The sequence below is a fragment of the Melozone crissalis genome, unplaced genomic scaffold (genome assembly GCF_028551555.1).
Source record: "Melozone crissalis strain CALT ecotype California unplaced genomic scaffold, PUWL_Pcris_2 ptg000042l_1, whole genome shotgun sequence".
NCBI lineage: Eukaryota > Metazoa > Chordata > Aves > Passeriformes > Passerellidae > Melozone > Melozone crissalis.
In genome coordinates this window covers 30,432,493-30,445,237 of record NW_026535820.1, presented here as the reverse complement: position 1 = coordinate 30,445,237, position 12,745 = coordinate 30,432,493, and positions in this window count along the sequence as shown.

Sequence of the window (12,745 nt, the reverse complement as noted above, 5' to 3'; positions counted from 1 at the left end):
CTGTTTTTTTAGAGAATGATGCTTGTCATGAATCCAGTAAAAGTTAATGAGTTCTGACTTCCTGGATCAGCTTGTAGGTCTCTGTGCACTGTCTCTGCTTTAACATATGATGAGCATGCAGACCCTCCTGCCTCCAACACTCTTTAAGAAGCTTTTGCAGCAATGATTTTTGGGAACCCATGGAGTCAGACTTGCAGGTTTAAAGAGGGGGCTGCACACACCTCTTGAGGGCTCTGTGTGAAACCTCTGTTGCTTCTACAGAGCTAAAGGCTTCTCCTCCTGAAAATATTCTGGATATTAGCACCACAGTATGTATAAATCTGATAACGCATAACAAAATCCTTGCTACTGGCATAGACCTAGAGAGAATTCAACCCAGGGTATCCAAGCATTTGCAGGAAGAGGATACTGGGTAAGAACTGTGCTACTCTCTCTCATACTAATGTGAAATCAATCCTTTTGTTCTCAGCCATAATCTTGAATGTAAGAAAGTCAAATGGGAACACTGTACATACCCTCAGTCCTCCAGACACTCAAAGTAAGTACTGCTTTTCTGTTCTTGCCTTTCAGAACCTGCTTGATAGTTACCAGATGCAAAGACACTGGTAGCACAGGCTTTCTGAGTTATATGGTATTCTGAAAAAAAACTTGTAATTGTAGCAGTTTAAAAGCTTTGACTGTTACTATAAGCACCACTTCTGGATTAAATTTGGTACCACTTTTTCGAAATAAATATTTTCAGCAGGCCCTGCAGTTAAGTGCATCATTATGATTAATTTATGGAGAATGAAGCAGCCTTTTAATTGGTAATGATTAGCGAACTTTCTAAATCTGTAAAACTTCAGTAGGCTTAGGCTTTCAATATATAGCACTGTCTATTTTTATACCACTGGCTTCCATTTAACAGGACAGGAAACATCTCATCCTGAAACTGCTGAAGCTGCAAGCTCCAAAAAAAAAAAAAAAAAAAATTAAAAAAAAAAAAATAGGCTTTTACTTCACCTACAGTGCAGCAGGAGTGTCAGGCCATATTTTTATCTGACCAGAAAGCAAAACCTATGAATTTTTATCACAACATTATCTAGAAATAAACAAAAATCCTCTTGCTACAATCTTGACCCAAACTTACCTTGAGATCAGAGATTAAACAGAGAAGAAATGAGGGTGAGTAGAGGTAAGTTTAACTTTACCTTTTTGTTTTCTATCATCTAATTATGACCACTGCCTGTTTGTACTTAAATTTGATTAAACTCTTCTTATGTAAGATCCCCATTAATTTGACCAGTTTCTCAGGCCAAGTTTTGGAAATTTGGAAGGTAAATACATAATTATTTCATGCATAATATCAATATGTGGCACCACTATGGACCAGCTGGAGCTCTTGTCTAGGCCAAGTGTAAATGCACTGTAATTCTCAGGGGAAACTGGTGTGATGCCAGTGTAAAAGGCGGGAGAATTAAAGCTTTTTGGTAAAGTGCTTTCATATTCTCACCACAACCTTGTCTCCTCATACCTGTCCTGCATCATGTCTTTTTCTGAGCACACTTGGCTCAGCTTGGAAGGAAAGCTGTCACCTGAAGTTTACATGCATATAGAAAGAGTAAAATAGCACCCTTCTAAAATGCTGTGAGACTTCAAAGCCACGGTCCCCTCTGCTGCACTTTATGAGCTGCAGCACCTTTATGTGTTATGACAGGATCAGCTGAACTCAAAAACTGTTTTCTTATCAACAGCTCAGAACCAATTGGTGCTGTTGCAGCTCCTTTTCAGGTTTCTCATGGCAGCAGGGAGGCTGCATGGGGAGGTTGGTGTCACAGCCCCTTCACAAGGCAGTTGTCAAAGTGTCTGAAGTACCTGTTCCTGTCCTAAAGAAGATTATGCTTGGTTTGATACAACTTCACTTTCACACACAATGTTAACCTCATAACCATCTAAAAATGTAGTTCACTGTGCCCAATATATACATAATTTTCTTCTTTTTGGTCCGTGAGAAGGGAACAAACTTATATCCCATACAAAACACCATCCAAGTCCATTTCGGAGAAGAGACTGTGGGTACTAATTCAGCTCTGTATTATTCCTAGACCTTGTAATTCAAACAATCACAAGGTCAGAAAAATGAACACATATCTAAGTTACTTCTATGCTTTTTGCCCTTTAGTGCCTAGGATAAGAAAAAACCCACGAACCTGTGAGGTGCTTCATGAGCTGATTGCTTACATCTGAAACATAAATGTCTCCAGAATAGCTGCTTAAAAAATCATATTACTGAATTGTGATTTGCACATGACTTACTATAATTAGAAGGGAAAGCTTCTAGGGGGGAAAAAGACTGTAGAAGAAGCAAGCAATAAGGACAGTGTTTCCATTTATCTTTGTTTAGTGCAAAAGATGCAAAATGACAACAACATTCAAACTCTATTTGTGCAGATGGCCTAATCAAGGGTACTTTATCTCTCACAGGTTAACTCCTTTAGTCTGTTTTGGAAAGATGCTACATGGAAACATTTATGTTTGTCTTTCTCTAACAATGTTTTTTCTCACAAGGTCAGATTTACCAGCAGGACACCAATATCCACAAAAGTGCACTAAGGAGGCAAACATGGCCTTGGTGTCGTTGAGTTCCTCCCCTGATGTTTCAAATGGCAATTTCATGTGGGTGAATACAATGAGAAGTGACAATTACACCCTGAATTGCTGTATTCTGAAGCGAAAATGAGGCAGACCTTATGCAGTCTATCTGTGATATGATTCCTGGTTGTGCAAGCGCAGGTGCAAAAGGAGCTATTTGATCAAAGTGGTCCTGCTGTGTAAGATGCCTGCAAGTAAAAGGAGATAAGACAGGATTGCATTTTTACCAATTATTAAGCATTAATAGAAAGTCTACTTGATTAGAAGTGGGGCTGTTTCATTAAACATGATCATTACAGTTTATAAGGTTTTCAGTTCCTTTCTTCAGGGTGATTTCTCTGACTGCTCCATGAGACTTACCTTCTTCCCAGTCATTTCTCTTGTCCAACCTTGACCCACAAACAGTCCTTGGCACTTCATGATATTGTGGTTTGTGGTAGCAGAAACTGCAGAACAAAATATTCCAGTGGCCTCAAGCCAAAGTGTTAGTTGTTGCCTAATGTTTAGAATGGAATGCTGACGGCCATGGGTGAAAGAAACCTGACATTTTGCATTTCTGTAAGCCTGAAATCAGAACAAAAAAATACACTGAAAAATCCACATCCTTGCCAAAACTTTTTTGATTCTTCAAAGAATCAAATGCCTTTGCAAGATTGCAGTAAAATTTAGTCCAAATATTCTTGTTCTCATATCACATCCATTCTCAGTTGTTTAAATGAGGAAATCATGCTTTGTAGGGAAAAAACCCCACAACCTAATAATAAGCTCAGATTTTTAGGCAAGGCAGGGAGTCAACATTTGCTATAGATGCAGTTATCCATTGAAGTAGATAGTAATAAAAAGAAAAATTAAGGGCAAGCTTTGACCTGTAAGTAAAACAGCTTTTCTTCTAGCAAGCCAATAAAGTGAAATATATAGTCAGCTAATGTCAAAGTACACCCTTCACTCTGCTTAACACATTGCATAATTTCTCAGGCTGGAAAAGACACCAGGAGCTGCTACTCAAAATTTTGACCATGCAAACTTTAATTGTTGGTATAATGATGCAACTTGATACTTTCATTAAGCTTTTGGTTCCTGACTGTATTAGCCTCACTTTCTACATTGAAATTTATGGTCTGCTCCACATTTTCCAGTCAAAAATTCTCATTACTTACATAGCTAGCGTACAGGTGATTCCAGTCTTGGGCCTTTGAGATCCATCACTGTTTTAAAACACTGAAAATAATGATGATAAGAAAGGTGTGGTAAAGCATGAGTCTGCGTGGAAGGAGTGGTGATCACCATTTCCCATTCTCAGCCAGGGCAGTGCTCCTGCCTTTGGGCTTGAAGGCTCTGACCTGCCCTAAGGCTGCTTTCTGGGCACAGGTCTTTTGTGAATACACAAAATTTCACCGGCAATCTGTTGGTGCTGCACATGGTTGTAGGTCCTTTCTAAGAGAAAATGTTTGCTAGCTGAGAACCACAAGAAATTTTGTGGGAGGAGGACATCTAGTGATCTGATAGGTATTTACATGGGCTGTGCCCTTGCGCAGCTGAGTCAGCCAGCTAACCAGCTACAGGATTTCCTGCACAATAGTGACGAAGGGGGCAGGTATGCCTTGCTTGGGGTTTTGCTGAGATGACACCCAAAACAACAGCAGCCTTTTAACAGCCTGATTTTCAAATCAAGGCTCTTGAAATTCAATGTTGCATAGAAGTAGTGATTATGGCTACACTTCTCCTCTACAGCCACGGCATCTCCCAGACGGTGTTTTGCTGACATTAATGACTACTTACACATTTCTGGCAGAATGGCCATTAAGATCCTGATGTATTTACTCCTAAAGCTTCCCCTTGGACTACACATCTGGTCAACATAGCAGCATCTCTGAAACACACTGACAGCTCCTTTATAAAGACTTAATTACAAATTATTCTGAAAGCTTGGTTTATTGCATCCCAGAGTGATGAAAATCAGTTATTCAGCATTGTAACTGCAATGGGAGAATATCTCTGTAGTTCATGCTATTAGCCCCTGACAGATTGGATTTCTTCTTCCAGATTTCAACTTTGAAAAACCCTGCTAATAACATGCAGCTTTTTGTGCTGTTTTTGTGCCAAACTAGTAACTGCTGGGGTTTAATGCCTGTGTGTGTGTATGTTGCAGGCAAACACCAACATGAGTGGTTCTCAAAGACACAGGGAATATCCAGAAGGGTTAAGAAAATCTCTTCAAACCATGTTAAGAAATCATATCCCTGATTCAGGACTGAAGCCCACCCATTCATATCAGCACAAAACCTAAACACAGAATCAATTTTTTTAAAAAATAGCTTATACTCATAAATCTATTGCAGTGTGAAAATTCTAAATCTGCTTTGAATTTGAAGGAGATCAGCCCTGCCCTACATAGTCTTAGATTTGTTGTGCTGTATGATGCTTGTAGCTGGCATTGTTCCAACTTCCTAATACAAATATTCCTCTGAAAATCTGATTTTTCTGGGAAGGTAAGAGCAGATGATAGATGATAGCACTAATACTGGTGTACAAGTTATATAACCATTTTATATAGAGAGACAATTACTTAATATTTTTCTCATTTTAGCCAACGTGGAAGCCCGTGGAAGTGGCAGCAGCAAGAACTTTTTAAGGAACAATAATCCTGGGTGTCTTATCATAACTTTTTCTTAAACTCCTTTGGCTATTGAACAAGGAATTCAAATTTCCCTGCACATGGGCAATTTCTCTCAGGGTTAGGCAAGGTTTCTTTGTCATGCAGAACATTTTCATTCCAAAGTTTGATAAACAAAGTCAGCGTTGACCTTGCTGTGGCTATTATTCTGGTTTTTAATATTTTCAATTGATGACTGATACTTTGTCTTCTTAAATAAAGAAAAATCCTTCTCAGAAGAAAAGATATAAAAATGTATTGCTTCCTTTTATTTTCTGATTCTGAAAATTACCAGGTGCCAAGCTCTGAACATAATAAAATTGAAGACCCATGAGAGTGACCTAAAGAATCTCAATGGTGAAGAATTGTGATATAGTGGTTTAGCTAATTTTGTAGCAGCTGCTTGACACTAGAAAAATGAGAAATGAGTTTTCTGTTGCTAAATTTAATGAATTACTTTTCTGTCCTGACATAAATTGCCAAACTTCGTAAATGAAAACAAAGATGAGGTGCATGCAAATATAAAGATTATTATGAAAATACATAATTTAAATGGAGAAATGCTGCATATTGCCACAGGAGGATTTTCTTGCATCAGATATTGCATAATTCTTCTAAATAAGGTATTTTAAAATTAGCAGATTGACGTAGCACAACTTCCATATCTTCAGAGCAATTTTCTATTGTTTGCAAAACTGGCTACATATTCAAGAGCATAAATACAGCTGAGTGACTTCATTTCAGGGTAATTTTAAAGCCTCATTTACTTCTATTTTACTACAATCTGTAAGTTTGCAATAGAACAAGGCAGCTGCTTTTAGTTAGAATTAGATTTAAATGCCTTTCTGAATCAGACCATGAAGTGCCTGATCATTTAGTAGTAACATGACTTACTCTTTTAGTTTGTTTGCAGTTGTATTCAATTCAGTGTGGCTCAGCTTGATTTTGAAGGCAGCAATAGGTGTCATTTACTGGTTTATGCCATATGTGAATAAATGTACTGTCAATAAGCAGGGGTCAGATTTCTCTTGATGATCACTCTAAAATGCTCATAATTACTATTTCATACACTTATAACAATATTAAAACTAGAAATTTGCCAACTGGGGCAAATTTCAATGTATCCCCACACTCTAGGCAAGGCTTTTACTAGTCAGACTGTTCTGGGTGTACAGTGGAAGTCACTAGAGTTCCCCAGGACCTAATACTCCCATATTCCATCGAGCTCTTTCAGCCCAGCAGATGTCCCACGGGACCTTATGAGTTCATGCTCCTCGGGTTTCTGTGTTTGAGATGACCCCTGAGGTATTAGAAAGTCTTTTTTCCAAGCCCCACAACTGAAGAAGAAGTTCAAGATTTGTCGGTTCTGCTTTTTAAGGTTGTTTATTTCCTCTTATTTATTTCATTCTTTCTCTGACCTGCGGGGATCTGTCCGGCAGGTTGGGTTGTGGCACAGTGCCTGCCCCTGGGGTGGTGTTAGCTTTTTAAACTAAGAACTACGTGTACTTAATTTACAATAATTTTCCAATACCTAGCACATATGTTAGACAGTCTGTCTCTACTCTAAACCAACCCAAAAGTGCCACCATCACAGCAGAAGATCGAGGACAAGAAGAAGAAGGACAGGACACGCCCAGATTCCTCCATCTTGCTTCTTGAACTCCCATTCTAAAACCCCAAAATTCTACCTTTTCACCCTGTGACAAATTAACTATTATTCTACTCAAATTCTTGTGGCTTGTAAATCTTCAAATAAAGTTGGTAATTTTTTCCATGGCCTAAAATTGAAGGCACAAGTGACTTTTTGACTCTGTGCCTAGGTCTCTGAACCCCTTGCCAGGGCTTCAAGTCATCCAGGGCAGTCAGAGGAATGTCCTGGGTCCTGACACATGCTCAGAATGAGTTTCCCTGCGAGCCAAAAGCCTTTCTGGCACAAGACTCAAGTTGCATTTCCCAACTCCTTTGATATCACTCTTGTGTTATCAGTCTTTGTGATAACAAATTATACTTAACTTTCCAGGATATTTAAGTAATATTTATACATTTAGTAAAGGTAAGACTTCAAGAGCTCCTGAAATTATATATAATTTTCTTTTATGGTCTTTGCAGGCAAGTGAAAGACAATGGATTTCTTCTCTACAAAACTGGAAGGATGCTGGAAGCCATCAAGCAAGTCACACAAGTGAATACAGTTGCACAGGTCAAGAAAGGGAGATGTCCCAGTAAATGCTGTTTGGGTCAGTCACCAGTAATTTCACTGAAATGAGCAGGATACAAAAGGAGTGCAACCAGGATCTGCTAATAACAAAGAATGTGTTCTCAAGGCAAGAGGCCTCCTGGTACTCCCTGAGGAACTCTGCTGAAGAAAGGGCAGCATGGCTTCAATGTCTTTGGAAGCCACAAAACTGAATTTAATTTGTTAAACCAACCTGGTAAACAATCTGTGCTCTAAACAAATCACATTAAACGTTTTCAAGAGGGCCTTTGCAGTGGGCCTGGGAGCAGCCAGGGCAAGTTATTATTCAGGCTTCTCCTGCTGCTGTTGTTTTTCCATGCTCCTTTGTGGATGTGCACTGGAACTTTTACCACCTTATCTAATAGGCAGTGCATTTATATTTTGATAGTTTTTAGAGCAGCTTGTGAATATGAACACTCATTAAAGTTTTTCCCCCCAGAAGTATCAAATTAGAGGTTGTCAAAATTTCCTTCACTTAAAAAATACACTACATTGAAGTTAAATTAAGGTTTATTTTGAATTTGTCAAAATTTACAAAATACTTCTTTAGGTAATATTTAGTTAAAATATTCCACATTTAATAAATAAATACCTTACATTTAAGCTTAACAGGTATGCAAATCTGAAAAAATGCCATTATATTCATTATCCACCACACTCCACTTTTATTTGGTTTAGTTTTTGGTGGTTTTTTGGTTTTTGATTTTGTTTTTGGGTTTGATTTGTTTTTGTTTTGGGGTTTGTTTTTGGTTTTAGGTTTGTTTTTTGGTTTTGGTTTTGGTTTTTTTGGTTTTGGTTTTTATTTTTATGTTTGATTTTTGTTTGGTTTTGGGTTTTTGTTTAGTTTTTGGTTTTGTTTTTGGTTTTGTGTTTGTTTTTGTTTTTTTAAAGCAAGTAGACTGGGTGTAGGAGTTGTTTACAGAGCACTCCTATCAATATTTGTGGGTGAAGATCTTAAAGTGTTCCCTGAGCATGACCCACCTTGGATGCACAGTAGTGACAATGTGGGTCTGTTGGGAAACACTCTTGGAAGAGCAGCCCAGGCTCCATCCCATGGATCATCCTTGTCGAGTAACGCTGCTTTTGTAGGGCAGCAGACAACCAAAGGGAGGCACCCTGAGGATTTGCTGCTTCTGGGCTACTGCTAGTTATTCAGTAAATTTTAATTAATTAACTTACCAGTTCCAGTATTTTTTTTCCATTATACAAAAGTGAATAAAAGGAAGACCACACACATTTCTCTGCTTGTGCATTAAATGTGCATCTCAGCATGTTTTGGAACACAGGAGGCTTTCCAGGACCTGGCATATTTTCATGCATACATGTGCTGAGCACTGCACGCCTACAAAGAGCTCAGAGGTCATGTCTGCATGGTCTGACAGACTGCACAGCTTCATTTGAAAACAGAGCCGCAGTGAGAAATAACTTTGCTTTGCAAAGGCAAGAGAAGCCTGAAGCAATAAATCCCCCACCTCCCTGCAAGCAGCATTGGTGCCAACATCATAGTAGCTGCTCAAAACATTAATACTGGAATGTAGAGAACAGTCTTGCATAAGATCCAAGGGTAAGGAGTCAATCACTAATTTACACTGTCATGCTTATTTAAGCACTATTTTGTGTTTCCTAGGGACACAACATAACTTGGATAGCACTTACTGACAGATGACAGATTGTCTCCGTAGCTTTATGCAACCTATGCTCTGCAAAATACTGTTCACTACAAGCAAAATCAGTACTTATGATAAAAACTGATGAAAACATTTCTTTCCTCTTTTGCCAAGGTTCTCATGTTAAAACACTCCAGCTCAACACAGTTAAAAATGGAGCAAGTAATATAAATTCAGTATAATATTATACAAATTTATACTCAATCAGGTGCCAGCCAAAAGATGGAACACAGATCTCATTTCCTTCTGGATTTCCTTAGTAAATAAATGTTCACATTCTTCTCATCAAGAATAGTGCAAGCCCAGAACATAAAAAAAATGAGTTTCACATTATAAAAACAGTATTAGGTAACTAATAAATGGATTCAGAATTTCCTGGTTGTATCTCATTTTGATTAGCATGATAAAATGAAGAAACCCATCAGGATTTTTCACAAAATGGGATCTTAGTTAAATGTTGCACATGTCTTGTCCAAGATTTTAATTTTAATTGTTATTTAAGAGTGGTGTATTTCACTTGCCATTTTTCATGAACTCATGTCCAGATTACCTGAAGACTCTGTAGAATCCTTCTTCCACTGTCTCACCTGAGCCTGAAGGACCTTTTCATGGCATGTGCTTTTTTCTGCTGAGCCAAAAGTCTGGTACTCTTAGCTGTGCCAAGAACATAAAATTGTCTTTTATGAGTGGGTGGCAATGAGTGGGAAGAGGTACAGCAGTTTCCTTCCTGAGCAGCCAGCCTTGGGAGGAACAAGATTGATGGCTGCTATGAACAGCCAAGATAAAGCCAAGGCAGGGTGCCCAGGGATGCAGAACTCACACGGTGGTGTTTGGCAGCCCTGTCCCAAAAGCCACCTGAGATCTCTCGTGTCTCCCTGGGCAGAGAGCTGCAGTTTTGCTCCTGCCACACATCCCCAGTGGGCAGTGGTCTCCGGCAGGGAGTTTTGTGTTTGTTTGTTTACGTTTTCTATAGAAAACAAGCCAGAAGTCAATCGTAATTCTGGGCTGGAAGACATCCAACACAAAATAAGATGGAGATTGGGAGAAACTGGTAAAAAAAAGGAAAACACCCTAAGATTAATTATGCCACAGGCAGAGGTTAGAGAGAAGTGGATTCCCTGAATCAGATGTATGCATTCAAAAGTCTCTACCGGTAGGTGGCTAGTCAAGATTTTAAGGTTGAGTGGGAGTTGCTGTTTCTTGGAAAGGAAGTGTTATACCAGTCAGGGAGAATAAAGAGTCTCATTTATTTATTTATTTATTTATTTATTTATATTTAAATTTATTTTTTATTTATCATTAATTGTTTCTTTTCAGTGATCCTGAAGTCTAACCTGTCTCTGGGAAGTCTGAAGCTCTGTGATGAATCCAGCTCTGCCAGTGTTTCGCGTCACTGCCAAAGCAGAAAAAGCCTGGAATGTGCAAGAAGGTTGCCACAAAACGCATCGCACAAACATAGATGTTCTGAATTATAGGTTAGCATGAAATAGCTTCAGTAAGCTCTAATAGTAAACCATGTCAAGACATATTAATCAGTATGATATAAATGAAAATAATTGCACTATTCCACCATGATCATTTTGTGAAACTTTTTGGAAGTAGAATAAAACAAATGCTTATATCTCTCTTCCTCACAACTTATACTAAGGAGTATTATATTGCTGTGCTTATAAAATGATATTGACCTGCTTTTTACAAGTCAGATATGTAAGTGGTGAAGAACTGGAATATGATATGTAAAAAAACCAACAGGCAAAGGATTCGTCCCTGAAGAATTTTTGTTTATTCTGTATCTCAAGCTCTAAACCTCATTGGTTCACAGAAGTATTTCATTTAGTGTTTCCATGCCTTTGTTTCATGTTCCAGAAGATGGCAGTAGTCCCACAGTATCTTATGGATATATAACAGCTGTTTTGTCTCCAGATTGTAATTTTTCTAGCTGAGTTTCTTTATTTTACTACTTAAGGAGTAAATATTCATTAGCATTACTTCAGTGCTAACATGCAGTTTGTACCTGAATTCTCTTAGCACCCATTCAGAACTTGCTTTTAAAAAAAAATTTCTAAATAAAACTAAAATTTAAAAAATGCATTTGTATTAAAATGCCTTATTTAAGGCCATGTAAAAAGACATGTAATACTATGCATCTACTACTCCATTCTAGGGAGATATTAATGTCTGCTCTGTCTTAGGCTGGAGAGCAGAAAGGCATTATTAAGCAAATGATAGTTAAAACAGGTTTAGTTGCAGACCTGAGCAATAAGAAAACTTAAACATTTGAGCAAATATGATCTGTGCCTGCTGATGCACAAACTGAGGTACAAAGAAAAGCTTTTTTATTGTCATATTTGTGTTGGTAATCCTCCATTTAATCAGATATCTTGTATTTGGCATTCTCTTAGACTCTGTAAAGTCAAGCCATGACACAATAAAAGCCTTAGGTCCTCTTTTTGAAAAAAAGAAGTGTATTACTCTGTAGCTGCAGCTGAAACTGAAGGTATAAATCTTCAGAAGCTGATGCTGGGTGGCAACTGCAAAAGATGATATCTGTAAATGTCTGTAGGCAGCAGCATCATGTTTTGGAGATTACTGGTATGGTATGAGGCTTAGTGTGACTACAAATGCCATCAGAGGAAGCACAAGAACATGGGATGGGTTGGGAACATGGATGGGTTGTTTCCAATGACATTGCCTGCTGCATTCATGGTCTCTTGCTTACTGCAGTTTCCTGAGTTCCATGTGCATTACTTGGCTCCCAACACTGCCTCTGGTGCATCAGAGCCCCAGTGAGAACTGCCTCTGTGTGTTCCACTGAGACCATGCCCTCTCTCTTTGTCTGCATTTTCTCAGCTCTTTGCACAAAAAAGACTTGAGTTTGATTGGAACATTTGAATCTTACTTGCTTAAATGTAATATATTACTTTAATGCCATCTCCAGCATTCCTGAAGGTCACTTCCTTCCCAAGTGTGTCTCAGAGTCTGGTAGTTTCTTTTTCTTTTAATCTAGGAGCCAGCAATTCATTCCATTGTGATTAATGGAAGTAATCACAATGGAATTATATTTCTGCCCCGCTTGCTGTGTGAACTGCAAAATACATGGAAGTTATTTTGGGGACAATAGATGAATTGTGAAGCAGCAATTGTGAAATTACCATGGTGAAATCTTAGCAAGTTTTTCTCCTTTCTACTTGTTTCTCTTCCTCTTTCTCTGTTCTCTAAACTCAGTTGAGTTCCTGTCATGATGACCTGAGACTACTTCAAGGATGAGTAAAGAATGATTTATTCAATCAATAATCTCTCTTGACCTTGTTTCTGAAAGAAAAAGGAAAATGTGTTCAGAATAATTTAAAATACTTCCCCTGTAACTTCAGCTGCCTGGAGCTGAATGCTGGAGCTGAATACTTCTTCATTATTTTTGGAAAAATGACTGAAAGGCCCAATTTCCCTCTCCAAATCCTCTTGAATGCCTACCACAGCACTGAACTGCAAGAAGGAGGATACAAGGCATTAGGAACTTGTGCAAAGTCATGAGGAGAAAGATGAGCCCAGTTTCAAAAG